The sequence below is a fragment of the Coenobita brevimanus genome, chromosome 62 (genome assembly GCF_032717465.1).
Source record: "Coenobita brevimanus isolate Jiangsu-jjx chromosome 62, ASM3271746v2, whole genome shotgun sequence".
In the NCBI taxonomy this organism is placed as follows: domain Eukaryota; kingdom Metazoa; phylum Arthropoda; class Malacostraca; order Decapoda; family Coenobitidae; genus Coenobita; species Coenobita brevimanus.
The window spans coordinates 26,239,825-26,255,595 of NC_137015.1; the positions used below are offsets into that span (position 1 = coordinate 26,239,825).

Genomic DNA, 15,771 nt, shown 5'->3' on the forward strand with positions numbered 1-15,771 from the left:
CAGCATTTCATCACACACTCCATCAATTCCTGGGGCTTTCCCCTTTTTGACTTTCTTCATTGCTTCCACAACTTCCATCTTACTGATTTCTTCCTGTCTTCTCACCTCCCTCCTTCTCCCAGCCATTTATACTCGCATTACTTTCATTCTCTATGTTCAGCAATTCATTAAAGTGTTCTCTTCATCTGCTCACCTTTTCTCCCTTCTCAGTGTATTCCTCTGAATGGTTAATCAGAATCACTGGACAGTCAGTAATTTTATTCCTCTAAAATAATAATAATGCTTTCTTACACTGTCAAATTTGATTCTCAGATACAGCTCCTAAAGCTCATGCCAAGCACTGTTTGTTTACCATCGCCAAGGAAAGAGATGTATCATCTGCAAATAATTACATTATTTATCAAGCAACACTTCCATTTACTTCAAAACTCTTGTCTGTTTCCTTCCACTTTTTTTTTTTTCACTCTTGTATGTTCTTCCCTGTCTCCTGCAGCTCCTGCCTTCATTCATTAGACTCATTGGACCTTCATTTAATCTAAAAGTAAGCAGTGGTGTGCCTTACCATATCAAATCACCAATACTTATTTGGTGTTGTTAAAATGTTGGCCAGAAGTGAATAGTCTATGCTGAAAGGTTGAAGTTCGGCAGTGCTACCAGCAGAGTACTGCTTTAGGTGAAACAACGAATGACTTATAGTTCATTTATAAAATGCGACCACCACAAAAAAATTATAATTAGTATTAGTGTTTAACAATGAATTTCAACTTAAACTCCACATCTGTTTAATGCTTTTTTCCTCCACCCTTGTTTCTATGTCTTTCTTTACTTTCACCATTTCAGCATACGTGGTTTCCACATCATTTTTGTAGCTTTGCACAGCTTCATTCACCTGTGTTATCTTCTCCTCAATATCACTTTTTTGGTCTATCAGACTGCTTACTTGCCTAATTGTCTCTGTATCGTTTTTGAACTCTTCCATAACACTTTCGTGATTGACTACTGTACTTGCCATTTCACTCATTTTCTTCCTAAGTGTACTCAATTCCACTGTTAGTTCACTGATGGTTGTGTCTTTCTTGTTGGCCTCCCTTCCTAGTTTTTCTATTTTATCCTTTTGCAAGTGCATCTGCTTCTTAATTTCATCGATTTCATTTTTGAAAGCCATTTCTAGTTTGTGTACACATTCAACCAGTCTATTGTGAGTCTCCACTTCAACCAGTTCTTGGTAGAAATCATCATCTTGCTTTCTACCTTTATCCCTTTTCATTTCCAAATTTGCATTACTAAAGTATGTGTCCATTTTGCAGTACTAAAAGCACTAAGAACATGTACTTACATTCCCCGTGCAGCTGTAGTCTAAACAAACCTCAGCTGACTGAGCGCATTCTATCGCCTCTTGGTTCTCTTTTCTGTTTGAACAAATCATGTTTAAACTTCTTATTATTTTTTTTTCCTTTAATAATGAAAAATCATTTAGTCTAACCTGGTACAGAGCTTGACTCATATAAAGATACTAATTTAGGTAATGCCACTGGCCGTGCTGGTTCGGTACGGAGTGCCGACGTCGCACGTCTGCTATCTCTGACTCCCACTGTGTGTGTGTGTGTGTGTGGAGAAAGAAAGAGAAACCAGGCTTCCATCTCTCTCTCTCTCTCTCTCTCTCTCTCTCTCTCTCCACACTGTATACTTACATGGTCATATATACCCATCCATCCATCCATCCATACACACAGAAAGTTATAGATAGATAACAGATAATAGATAAATAGATAGATAATAGATAGATTAATAGCTAGATAGATAACTATTTTGATTTTACATCTGAAGAGTGTTTAACTGAGACAAGAACTGCTTCTCCATATCTAAGCACAATTTCAATATGTGGTTATAGTTAAATAATTTGAAGAACATATTGCATTATACAAAAAAAAATATATAATGGATTTCCTACTGCTGTTTGCCTTCCTCTATACTCCATTGTGTATTATATCATTTTAACTTCAACTTGGCCATCTTGAATTCTAAGCTGTTACAAGAGATTAACACTAGAATATGATGCCAGTCAAGAAGAAGTGCTATGGAAGGAATGAAGGGTGTGAAATAAACTATAAAATAATCAAACAAATCTGGGCCAAATTAGAGTAAAACGACTAAAATTTGCTTAATTGCTCATCATTACCTAACACATCACGGGTATGCAGCCGTGTGATGTGTCCGGTTCAGAGAAGATGGACACCCCTGTCCTGCATAGTCCCGGGTCACCCTTGGGCAAAGTGTAGCACCTGTTAGCCCACCAAAAAGGTACTAGCTGCATGGTTACCATCGTCCCGGGAGGTACTACCATGGCAGTGACGTGGTAGCTGGCCATGTACAGCACTCCAAGGAGGGGAACTCAAACACATTTACCAAGCAGTCAAAGTCTGGGCTGACACTCTATTCATACATATCTCCTACACACAGCTGGCCTTGCACAACACTCCCAGGCGGGGAACTCAACCACATTTACTAGGTAGACAAAGTCTGGGTGACACTACCACTCATACATATTCTACACACAGCTCATCCTCTTGGGGAATGCCTCCTTCATTTTACCTGCACCTTGCGGTGTGGAAGGACCCTGTTCCCACCCTGGCCAGGAGCTGTCTGCCACATGAATGTTTTGCTTGATTGTGGTCGATGGGTCTGCTAGGCCACACAACATCAACATCTATACACCACTACCACTACTACTGATATGGGGAAGGAAGGAGGGAGGGTGGGGAGTTGGGAAGGAAGGGGGGATGGTGTAATATGAGAGAAGTAAATAGAAAATAATAGAATTTAGGCAAATCTCATTCAGTAAGATCAGGAAAAACTAGTCTCTCTCTCTCTCTCTCTCTCTCTCTCTCTCTCTCTCTCTCTCACACACACACACACACACACACACACACACAAGAATGACATAACATAACAGTTACTTTTTGGCGAATTATTTTACCTACTCCATGTTATTATTACCTCGTATGTTATGTATATCTTTTAAATACCTTCATTATTTGCTTTAATAAGATATAGAAGAAAATTAGGGTGTAATATATATATTAAATTGCTAAGGACGAGGTTTTACGGAATATCCACAAATACCGTTCTTTTTCTTCTTCTCTTCTCATTATCCACCATCATCATCACCACCACCATTACCACCAGCATCACCACCTCCACCATTACCACCATCATTACCACCACCATTACAACCATCATCACCACCTCCACCATTACCACCACCACCACCATTACCACCATCATGATCACCACCGCCATTACCACCTTCATCGTTCTCCTCTTCCTCCTCCCACTCCCCTTCCTTCTCATCACCATCATCTTTCCCGTATGTCAAATGAGGAACTATTGCTCTCAGTCAGTTTTTCCTTCTTCCTATGGGCTCCAGCCTTTTAACCAGTACCGTGCTAGGAAAAAAAAAAAATGAGACCTCTCAATGCTGGCCAATTTTTTTTTTCTTCTGGCCTAATGGGTTTAATACATCAATATAAGATCCCTGGCACTAATAAAGGTAATCACTAATGTCATATGGTTGAATCGGGTCAGGTTGGTGCCACTCAACCTCTGAAATCTTCAAGGTTGCAGACAGAGGAGAGTGGCACTGAGCCCGTAAAGACTCACTCGCCTCCTGTGCTCCAAAATCAATGTTGTAAGAGTAGCAGAGAAATGTCTGAAGTTTGTAAGGTACAATATTATCTTCCATTTTACTTTGGTTGCTTGCAATGACTTCTCAGTGCTGCAGGACCTAGATCTACGTCACCAGTGTTTTTGAAGGGGACGTAAATCTACATCACCGGTGTTTTTGAAGGGGACGTAGATCTACGTCACCAGTGTTTTTGAAGGGGACGTAGATCTACGTCACCGGTGTTTTTGAAGGGGACGTAGATCTACGTCACCAGTGTTTTTGAAGGGGACGTAGATTTATGTCTATGTCACCGGTGTTTTTGAAGGGGACGTAGATCTACGTCACCGGTGTTTTTGAAGGGGACGTAGATCTACGTCACCGGTGTTTTTGAAGGGGACGTAAATCTACGTCGCAAGTGTGGTACGGGTTAAACTCTCTACCAGACAACATGGAAGGAGTAAGAGAGCTGTTGCTGTCTGGATATCTGTCTATAATACCAGTCAGTAATACCCACACGACACCACACCACCACACAAGACAATACCACACTAGTCAGTAATACCCACAGCACACCACACCACCACACACGACAATACCACACCAGTCAGTAATGCCCACACCACACCACACCACCACACAGGACAATACCACACCAGTCAGTAGTACCCAAACCAAACCACACCACCACACAGGACAATGCCACACCAGTCAGCAATACTCACACCACACCACCACACGGGATAATACCACACCAGTCAATAACAGTCATGCCACACCATGCAGGATAACACCATACCAGACAATATACTCACACCACACCACCACACAGGACAATACCACATTAATCAATAATAGCCACACCACACCACAACACAGGATAATACCACACCAGTCAGTAATACCCGCAGCACACCACAAAACACAGGATAATGAGACATGGTATTTCACTCTCTGAATATTATCTTTGGAGAGAGAGAGAGAGAGAGAGAGAGAGAGAGAACAGCATCATTTTCCTTTTTTTTGACTCTTTCATGTAATCCATATCATATCAAAGTGATTTTTTTAAGCGCAGGAGGGAATTTTGGAAAGGGGGGAGGAGATAGAGCCCTCATTAACGACTTCAAATTGCTTGTCATGAAGAAGTGCTATGGGAGGGATGTAGAGCCATAGCACTGTCGTATTCTGCCACTGAGCTGCGTGAAATAAGGTGCAAAAGGCCAAAAATCTAGGCCAAACTAAGGTGAAAGGATCATATTTGTCTTTGTTTTTGTTGTTAGTTTCTTGTTATTGGTTTTATTGTTGTTTGTTTCTTGTTCTTTACTTTGTTGTTTTTGTAGTTGTTGTGGTGGTACTGTTGTTCTTGTTCTTGTTTATTTGTCATTCTTGTTGTTCTGTTATTATTGTTTTTGTTGGTGTTCTTTTCGTTCTTGTTGAGGATAATGGAGCCGAGTTCTTGCTTACAACTGCCATACTGCGCGACGACCACTGGGGGCTTCACGACGACCTTTACCACTACTCACACCACCGATGCTGGGGTCACCTCGAGTTGTACTGGTCGTCTTCATTGTCGTTGTGGTCGTGGTGGGCTTCCCGGACAAACTCTTCCTCCTGCGGCAGTAGCAGAAACACCAACCGTCTGGTTGCAAGACGCAGCAGGAAGGGTTACCACACGGGGACTGCTCCTCACCTGTTATGAGTTAGAGAGTAAAAATAATTGTAGTAGTGATGTTAATAGTAGTAGTGATAGTGATAATAGTAGTAATGATAATAGTAGTAGTGATGTTGATAATAGTAGTGATGATAATACTGTAGTAAAAGTGATGATAATAGCAGTAGTGATAATAATAGATACCAGTAATAGTGATGATAATAGTGGTAGTGGTGATAATAATAGCAGTAGCTATAATAATAATAGCAGTAGTGATAATGATAATAGGATAATAATTGTAGTAGTAATCATAATAATATAATAATATAGTAGTAATCATATAATATAATCATAATCATAATAATATAATCATAATCATAATAATAATAATAATAGCAGTACCGGTAGTGATAATAATTATACTGAAGTGTCTGAGGAGTATGTGTGGAGTGACTCGTATGGATCGAGTGCGAAATGATGAATTGCGAAGGAGAATTGGAGTTGTTCGGGAAATGGCTGGTAGAGTTGAGCAGAGGGTGTTGCGATGGTTTGGGCATATGGAGAGAATGGGTAATGAGCGATTGGTGAAAAAGATAACTAGAGCTGATGTGAGAGGTGTAAGGCTGAGAGGAAGACCACGAATAGGGTGGATGGACGGTGTTAAGAGAGCGCTGGATGCGAGAGGGATGTCTGTTGAACAAGGAAGAGTGGCTGTGCGTGACAGAAATAAATGGAGAGAAATTGTGAATGAATAAGTGATGACACAGCCCTGAGGGGATATTCTCCTGCATTTGGTCTGATCAGCTAGTCAGGTCAGGTGCGGGTAAGGGGATGGGTCTGTTATGATGTGGCAGGGGTAAACCAGCTCTGCCGTCGGGCCCTGCTGCGGATGTCACTGATTGCATTGCGCAGTTGACCCTTGTGCGGTGTGGTGTGGTGAGGATCTGTCCCTTCTCCTCTTTGGGGCTAAGATGCGAATGAATGTGTTTGAATGGATGAGTAAATGGTGAGTGTGTCGTCCTGTCTCGGCTACCCCCCCTTTCCTTGGGGGAACCAGCCTAGGTATATAGATAGAGATAGATAGATAGTTATAATGATAGTAGTAGTGATAATGATGAAAGGAGCTGTGATAATAACAATAGTAGTGACGATAATAATAGTAGTAGTGGTAGTAGTAGTGAAAACAGTAATAATAGCTGTAATGATAATAATAGTAGTACTGATGATAATAGTAGTAGTAGTAATGATAATAATAACAGCAGTAGCGCTCATAATAATAGCAGTGATAATAGCAGTAGTGATAATGAAAATGGTAGTAGTAGTGACAATAACTGTAGTAGTGATGGTAATAATTGTAGTGATGATAATAATAATCAAAGTGATACTAATAATAGCAGTAGTGATCATAATAATAGTCATGGTAATAATAATGGTAGTGATGATAACAGTAGCAGTGATAATGGCAATAGTAGTAGTAATGATAATAATAGTAGTGGGTGAAAATGATATTAAAAATGATAATAATAATTACAACTGTAGTGAGTGATAATAATAATGATAATAGAAGCAGTAGTACTACTAATAATAATGTTGACAGCAATAATAGCAGGCCTTTACCAAGAACGTACCCCAGTCATGCGGTTAAGAATATAGAGATATGCACTAATAGTTATGTCAACTCATATATATATATATATATATATATATATATATATATATATATATATATATATATATATATATATATTATATATATATATATGGTGAGGAATTGGAAAATGTGAGTACGTTTAAGTACTTGGGTAGTGTGATGAGTAAGGATGGAGGTTTGGAGGGTGAAGTGCTTGAAAGGGTACAGCAGGGAAGAAAGGTTGCTGGTTCTTTGAAAGCAGTGATAAGAAACAGGGAAGTGAGCATGGAAGTGAAAAAGTTACCACATGATAATATTGTGATACCAACTCTAACGTATGGAAGTGAAGCTTGGACGTTGTTGGAAGGACACAAGTCAAGAGTGAGGGTAGTGGAGATGAGTTATTTAAGAGAAGCCTGTGGAATCACATGGAGAGACAGGCTGACGAATGAGGATATAAAGGAGCATTGTGGTGTGGATGTGGATGTGATAGGAAGCGTTATGAGGAACACACTGAGGTGGTTTGGCCATGTGGAGAGAATGGAGGGTGTAAGACTGACGAAGAGTGTGCATATGAGTGAGGTGGAGGGGGGAAGAGGGAGGGGGAGGCCAAGGATGAGATGGAGGGATGGAGTGGAGAGGTATATGAGAGAGGGGGGTGTGAGTTGGGAGCAGGGCAGTGAAATGGCGGGGGACAGGGTGACTTGGAGGCGATTAGCTTGTGGCCACCCCAAACGGGATTGAGGCGTCTGGCAATATATATATATATATATATATATATATATATAGTATATATATATATATATATATATATATATATATATATATATATATATATCTATCTATACAGTATATATATATATATATATATATATATATATATATTCATATATATATACAGTATATATATACAGTATATATATATATATATATATATATATATAGATAGATAGATAGATATAGATAGATATATATATATATATATATATATATATATATATATACTGTATATATATATATACAGTATATATATATATATATATATATATATATATATATATATATATATATATATATATATATATATATACGTGTGTGTGTGTGTGTGTGTGTGTGTGTGTGTGACTCTCGGTTCTTGCAGTAGGAGTTAAAGATGAATACAGGGAGCTGATATTAATTTATTATCTTTAGAGAAAATCTAAGTTGTGCAGGGTGTGTCCTACAGAGACTTAATGTACTAAGTAAGTCTAGTTGGACCCCTCTTCTTGTTCACTCTCTCCACTACCTGTCAGTTCCATAGCTAGCCTCCATCTGAGCTCTGCTTCCTAAATTCTGGTGTAGCAGGGGTCGTGTCACGTGTGTTACACTGTTGTTGGAATGTTCTAGAAACCTGTGTGTGAGTATGTGTGTATGTGTGTGTATGGTCACAAGGCATTGTTCGTATGCTATCTCGCTGACACACTACCTATATCATCCCCTGACTTGCTGCTTCCAGTGTATTGTCAACATTTCCTCAGTTACACTTGCAAGATCATTTCCCATTCCCAGGCTTGCCTGCTGCTCTGTCTATCTATCTATCTATCTATCTATCTATGTATCATGTTTTCTATAATTAATTGTATTTATAATATGGAGTCCTAACATTGCTCAGTCACGCCACTGGAGGTCCTCCGACAGTAATTATCATTTACATATACTAATCTATTAGTACATAATATTGATTATAATATTGTATACATATAGTATTCATAGTAAGTTGCAATGATCTAGTAATATTACATTTTAAACAAGTTGTATACATATTTGAATAAATGCACTAAAGGTAAACTATTTAACTGTAATACAGTATGTACTGTGCATGGGTTATTGTAGTGAAATGTATACATGCAAGAAAAAAAATAGTTTAAAATTAAGATTATAGTAAGAGTTATTAATATTTCATTTAAAGATAATGCTAATGGTGTGCCATACTTCTATATCATGGGTCATTCTTCTTTGTATTATATATATATAATTAATACTATTTACAAAATATGTACACTTCATTCAGGAGGGTTAACTTGGATGTTATCTCTACCCCCACTAAATACTGACTCCTAATTAGCAATTCTTGCATGCATTCTGTGCATTGCGAACAGCAGTACTGCTAATACAATGAAGATTATACAGACAGTAGGTGCTGGGCTATACACATAAAATGGGTTGAACATACTCAAACTCAAATCTTCCCAGGGCTTCATTGTTTCATTGATCAGTTGCATAGTTTCTAACTTAGGTGAAGTCAACTTAATACTTGTGCTCATGTTTAAGTCCATATCATGCAGTGGGTGGAAATGTTTGTGTGTATGATTGAGGATGGCGTAGTGATTGATGGTGGATAAAGTGGACATGGATGGTGTAAATACCGCACAGTAGTCTGGTACTATGTATAATCCTGAGGCTGAAGTATGAGATGGTAGTATATCTGGACAGACTATGTAAACTGATGTGTTATGAGTGAAATAAAAAACTGTGAGTGTCCGATGCGTTGATGGTGTACAAGCTTATCTGGAGCAAAAGTGAAGTTGCAATGAATATGAATATTGTTATTTCTGATGATAGCTATTTCACAAGGGACTGTATCAGTAGGCTGAAACGTGAAAATGTACGCAGGACGAAGATGAACAGCAAGTAAGGATGTGCGGCACTTTCGTTCAATTCTTGATTCACTTGCGAAAGTGACAGTGTTCCGTCTCTTGGAGACCATGATGAGTTCGGTGTCTGTGTTGATGTTGATGATGACCAAAGTGTTGTTATTTTTAGAGGGGAAGGGGTGTATTTGGTTTAATGTAAACAGGTCTTCAGTTATGAATGGTACATGAACTACTATTGATGTTGGTGTTAGTGTTGCTTCTAAACATGGATAATATTGCATGAATTGCCTACTTCGGAACAAAGGCTTCAATTTATGTTTATGTATGCCTTGACTAATTATCTGACGTAGCTCATGAACTGGGAGTAAGTCAATTGTGATCTTGCCATCACCAGCATTCGAAATTCCTTGCATAAGTGCCCTGTAACGAACTCTAGTGTTGTCTAATTGTAGTAGAATTGTGTCAATATGTTCTGTGATGATGGAGAAATGTTGGAAAAGTGTTATGTTACCTTCCATTTCATTTATTTTATCTACACTTTCGAGAGCTATGTTTTCTGCCTTTTTCAGATTTTTCACAATTGTCTTCATTGCTGAGTTATGTCCTGTGATGAATTTATCTTGGTATGTTGGTACCTGAGCTATTTTACTAAATTTGTTGTTTATTTCTTTAAGGTCATCCTCTGTAGCCAATCCAAAGATGTTCCCGAGAACTGCGCCACCCACGTCGAACAAACCGCGCTTTTGGCGAGTACGTGTGATGTTGTTCCTGTCGCTCAATACCTCCGTTTCATAAGGTGGGAGATCTTGGATCATGATGAGCATAGTTGACTTTGCCTGTTCTATTTTCCATTTCGTTAACTTCACTATTTCATTCACTTTCTTTGTGTTATGTGCTTATGAAACATAGCCTCCTATCATGAAGTCCAGGGTTCGCATAGGTTTCGCGATATTTTCTAGATAAGAAGGTAATTCATACAAGTAATCCAGACTTATTTCAGTACTTATGACGTCTTTTACGATTGAAGTCGTGGCCGTTGGAGCTATGAGGCATCCTTGTCGTACTATGTGTTGGGGGTCTAAGTGCGCATAAATCCTCTTGCTATGTAGAGGAGAATCCATAGCATAAGTCCCTTCATCGCTACCTACCGAAAAAAAAAAAAAATCTATTAATTTCCTAATATGGTCATGCTGTGGTCGATGATAGTGATGACGTGCGTTACGGTTGATTGTTATTTCATTTATAGAAGGAGTTTAAATCTATATTTAATTCTCGTAAATGATGTACAGTAGATTTTATTAGAACAGTTGCACCTATGTTTGATTGTTTGGTATATGACCTTAATTTCTTTTTGTAATCATTGTTGTTTTCTTGCTTGGTTTCTTGAGTTACGTTCGCCTGTTTGGTTGTATCCGATCCTGAATAATTATTGGATAGTTCCCTTGAAACTCGTTTTAAATGGTCAATATGAACTTGTTTCTCTTCGCCACTTGACAGTGACTTAATTAAAACTTTGTTTGCTTTTATGTTAATTACTCTGTATGGGCCCTCAAATTTGGGGGATAAATTATTGTCTCTTGTATGAATGATACCATAAACAATGTCTCCTAAGCTGATAGGTGAATCTCTTGCCTTCTTGTTAAATGCCTCCGTCATTTCTTCCTTGGACATCGTTAATTGTTTTTTGACTCTTTTGTGTATGTCCTGGAATTCACGTAAACGGAGTTTAGAGTAATCATCGTAATTGTATATGGGCAGACTGTCACCTTCTAGGAGCTCATATGGTAGTTTTTTTATCTGTCCCATATATAGTGAAATGTGGTGTGTTACCTATGAATTTATTTATAGATCCATTAATTGAGGCTTCTACTCTGGGAATCCAATCATCCCAGCTTGCATAATTTTCACTGAGAATGTGTCGTAGCACATCTAATACTTTTTTGTTTTGTCTCTCTACTAACCCATTAGATGCTGGGTGATAGGCTAAAACGTTAACCTTTTTGATATTGTATTGTTTACATATTTCTTGTAAGATATCAGAAATAAATTCTCCTCCATTATCACTTATTAGTACCTTTGGGGTAGTAAAGCGACATATTACATTATCTGTTATTGCCTTTGCTATTGTCTCTGCTGTTTTATCTTTACTTGAAGCTAAAATGACATAACGGGAAAAATGATCCGTTGCTACGAATAGGTATTGGTTATTATTATATGATAATGGCATCTTGAGTAAATCAACCGCGACAACGTCCCATGGTTGTTGTGGTACAGGGTAATTACCCATCGGTGCTGGTGTGATTGGGTATCCTTTGTGTTTTGCACATGATTCGCATCTGTCTATATGATTGTTTATATCTTTTCGTAATGAAGGCCAGTAATATAACAGCTGGGCCTGTTTGAATGTCCTATCCTTTCCAGGATGTCCTGCATGTGGGCTATCGTGTATCGTTCGTAATACTTGGGGTATCATGTCATTAGGTGCTGCCAACTGGTTAGTATTTCTTTGGCTTTTTGGTTGCATTGTGAATTGTTCGAGTGGTACATGCAGTTTGAGTAATTGTATGTCATCTCCACTTTCTAACTTGTATATAACTTTAAACCATATTGGGTCAAGTCTTTGTGCTTTTGCGATATCCTCGTGGTTTGGGATATTTCCTTTGAGATCTAATGCCGCGACCTGAACTGTGTTCAGATTCCTAGATAATGCGTCAGCTACTATGTTCATTTTACCTTGTATATAATGAATTTGTACATTGTAGTTTTCAACTGTACATTTCCATCTTGCTCTCCTCCCAGAAAGGAGTTTTTCTTTAAACATACCCACCAGTGGTTTATGGTCGGTGAATAAGTGGATTTCGTAACCATATACCAAATCTCGAAACTTTTGTAATGCAAAAACCACTGCAAGTGCCTCTAAGTCTGTAGTGCAATAATTTTTCTCTGCACCTTTTGTTTGTCTGCTGGCAAATGCAATTGGTTGATTCTTTCCTCTTTTATCTTCCTGCATCAGTACAGCCCCTTATCCTTTAACTGATGCATCTGTACAAATAAGAAATGATTTTGTGTAATCCGGATATGCTAAACAAGGTGCATTTATTAGTTTAATTTGTAGATTGTTAAATGCCTTTTTTTGTTCTTCCCATTGGAATATAGCATCTTTTTTGAGTAGTTGGAACAGAGGAAAGGCTATGTGAGAGAACTGTGGTACGAATGACCTATAGTACCCAGCTAGACCTAAAAATTGTCTAACTTCGTCAGTCGTAGTGGGTTTAGGAAAATATCTCACTGCCTGTATTTTGTCATCGGTGGTGTGAATACCAGTAGAACTTAATTTGTGGCCTAAGAAATTTATTTCCTTAAAGCAAAATTTGCATTTAAAAAGCTTAATTTTTAAACCAGCATCACTAAGCTTTTGTAAGAGTAAGTCTAATTTCCTGAGATGATCCGTAATATTTTTCGTTGCGATTATAATATCGTCAAGATAAACAAATATTCCTTGTCCTAAAATTCCGGACAATACGTAATTCATAAGACGCTGGCATGTGCCCGGGGGTGTCCTCAGTCGCATCAGCATCCTTGTATATTGGTAGTGTCCTCTATTTGTGGAAAAGGCAGTGTATTTACGTGACTCCTCTTCAACCGGTATTTGATAATAGCCATTTGCTAGATCGATTGTTGAAAACATATTATTTTCCGGTCTAATATTCTGTAAAATGTCGCTTGCAATGGCATGGGAAATCGATCTGGGATTGTGTGATTTAGTTTACAGTAATCTACTACCGCACGCATTTCTCCATTTCGTTTGGGCACGAAGAATAATGGAGCATTCCACGGGGAGACTGAAGGTTCAATAATTCCAAGTTTTAACATTTCATCGACATATTGATTTGCAAGTGTATGTTGGGAGTGTGGGATGCGGTAGGCTGGTAGGAAAATTGGTGGCGTTTCTGGGTGCACATTAATCTTGTGATTAATCAGGTTAGTACACCCTAATTGTTCTCCGGGTAATGCTACGGTGTCCCTGTGTGTTTCCAGCAGGGTTAACAAATCATTTTCTTCACCAAATTCACCTGAGTGAATTAAATTTTCTTTTATGCTTTCTTTATCCATAGATTTTATCTCACTTGTCACTCCAGCTATAACTACTTCCTTCACAGGGGCGGGACATTTTTCAATATTAACTATGCAAGTCCCCTTTTTCAACTGAACTTCCCCATTCATGTGATTAATTATGAATATCTGAGTTTGCCCTTCGTCGTTCATCTGACATAATGCGTTTTCTACTGACAATTCCTTTACTTTACATAATTCTTCTAAGACAAGAACAGTACTATTCCGTAATTTGCTCTTTATGGTAACTTTCATATAGGAATTAGGTGGTATAACTAAAACATTGGTGAGATGAGCGGGAAAGAATGATAAATCAGTACTGTTATCTGGGTCTCTAATTCTGGAGGCTGGGGCTGGTGGTGGGAGTGGATCTATACACTCATCTGTTTGTGTATGTTTGTTTAAACTTTTAATATTACCAATTCTTTTTGGTTCTCTTTTACTAATCGGTGAGGGCTCTGATGGTATTTCCTCTATGAATTCATTGTCAAAGTCTATTCCATTCATTTGTGGGAGTAAAGTTATGTTCTCTGCTCTCATGCATCTTAAGCCCAGTAACATTTGAGCTTTAATTGCTAAGTTTTCAACGATATAGAATAATGCAGAGAATGGTCTTGTAGTCTCTGTGAAACTGATATTTAACCTTATCATACCTTTTACTGTAATTTTTTTTCCATCTGCCGTATGTAAATCTAAATCAGCTTCTTCCAGAAAAGTTACTTTCTTCTCATTTTTAAGAATTCTATTTATTTCTTCTTGTGTTATTAAGTTCACTGGAGAGCCTGTGTCTAAAAATAAGGAAACGTTTTGATCCTCACATACAGCTGGTATCAAGATACACTCATTTCCCAACATGCCTCCTATGTGAATTTTAGACTTGCTTTTCTTTACGTTTGTTCGTTTTTTGTCATGACTTGGTCTTCCCCCGATTTGAACATAGACACAATTTATTCTACTGTTTTGCAGTTACTGGTCCAGTGCCGTTGGCATCTATGATGCCTACAGTAAAGACCAAATCCTTGTGTCTTGTGTCTATCCTCTTTTGTTTTGATAAAGCATTCATTCCTTGTGTGTCCTGGTTTTGCACAATAATGACATACAATGGACCTATCTCTTGACTGTGACCTACGAGGTGACTTCCCATATGTAGTGTTGTTTGTGGCGCGAGATCTGCTCGGGCTGCGCGAAAACTTACGAAACTGCCTCTAGCCTGGTGTTTGTGATCGAACCCTCGACACGTTTAGTTGTTTGCTCTGCCTGCTTTCGGGTCGCGATCGATTTTGTTCTCTGTTTTGGGTCGGTGTTGATGTTTTCACCGCTGATACTGTCTCAGGTACTCTCATTCTACTAGAATGTGCGGGTGTGTCGACCATACCTGCTTTACTGCACTGCATCTCTACCTCGTTCATTAAGTCTAGTAAGCACATGCCTGGGGTGTATGCTATCGTCTTGGCGATCTTAAGGGTTCTATCAGGTAATTTACACAAGGCAGCTACATAACCAATGATGTCCACGACGAGGTCTGGGGACATCTTTCCATCATCTGTTATCCAATTTGAGTTTTCCAAAGTAACTAACAATGTTCTTTTGATTGTGGAGACATCAGCAGTTATTTCACTGAGCACATGGTTTGTAGTGTGCTCCCTTACAAGACCTACAATCTTATGTAATTCTGGAATTATACCTGGCAAGAAGTTCATACCTCCAGAAAATTTCTTCAAAAATTCAGTTTTAAATTCATCATATGTCCTAGCCTTGAGGAGCTTATCTGATCTCAGTAAATTGCTTGCTGGACATCTTTCCTGGCTTATGCAAGACGAAAAAAAGGCAATTTTCTCTTGTTCATCGAGGATGTGTCGCTTGATAAAGATTTGTTCGCACTGACTGACCAATGAAATGACGTCAATACGATCTTTTTCTGTGCCAGAAAATTTTGGGGCAGTTTTATCTTCATGGTAAACATAAACATGAGGTGGGGATGTTTGATCCGCGGTATTTGTTGCGTTCTTCATTTTCACTGTTTGCTCTGTTAATTTAACTTGGACTTGTTTATCGTTGTGTGAGGGAATGGTGGAATAGGTTT

At 38.4% G+C, this 15,771-nt stretch overlaps 1 long non-coding RNA gene across 1 annotated transcript in view; it reads right to left on the minus strand.

Annotated features, from left to right (window-relative positions):
• Positions 1 to 243: 243 nt before the first annotated feature.
• Positions 244 to 15,771, minus strand: part of LOC145404052 (uncharacterized) — a 30,271-nt gene continuing 14,743 nt past the window's right edge. Inside the window, exon 2 of the long non-coding RNA XR_013898106.1 lies at positions 244 to 5,351. This is a non-coding gene — a long non-coding RNA (uncharacterized LOC145404052). The remainder of the gene's footprint in view (positions 5,352 to 15,771) is intronic.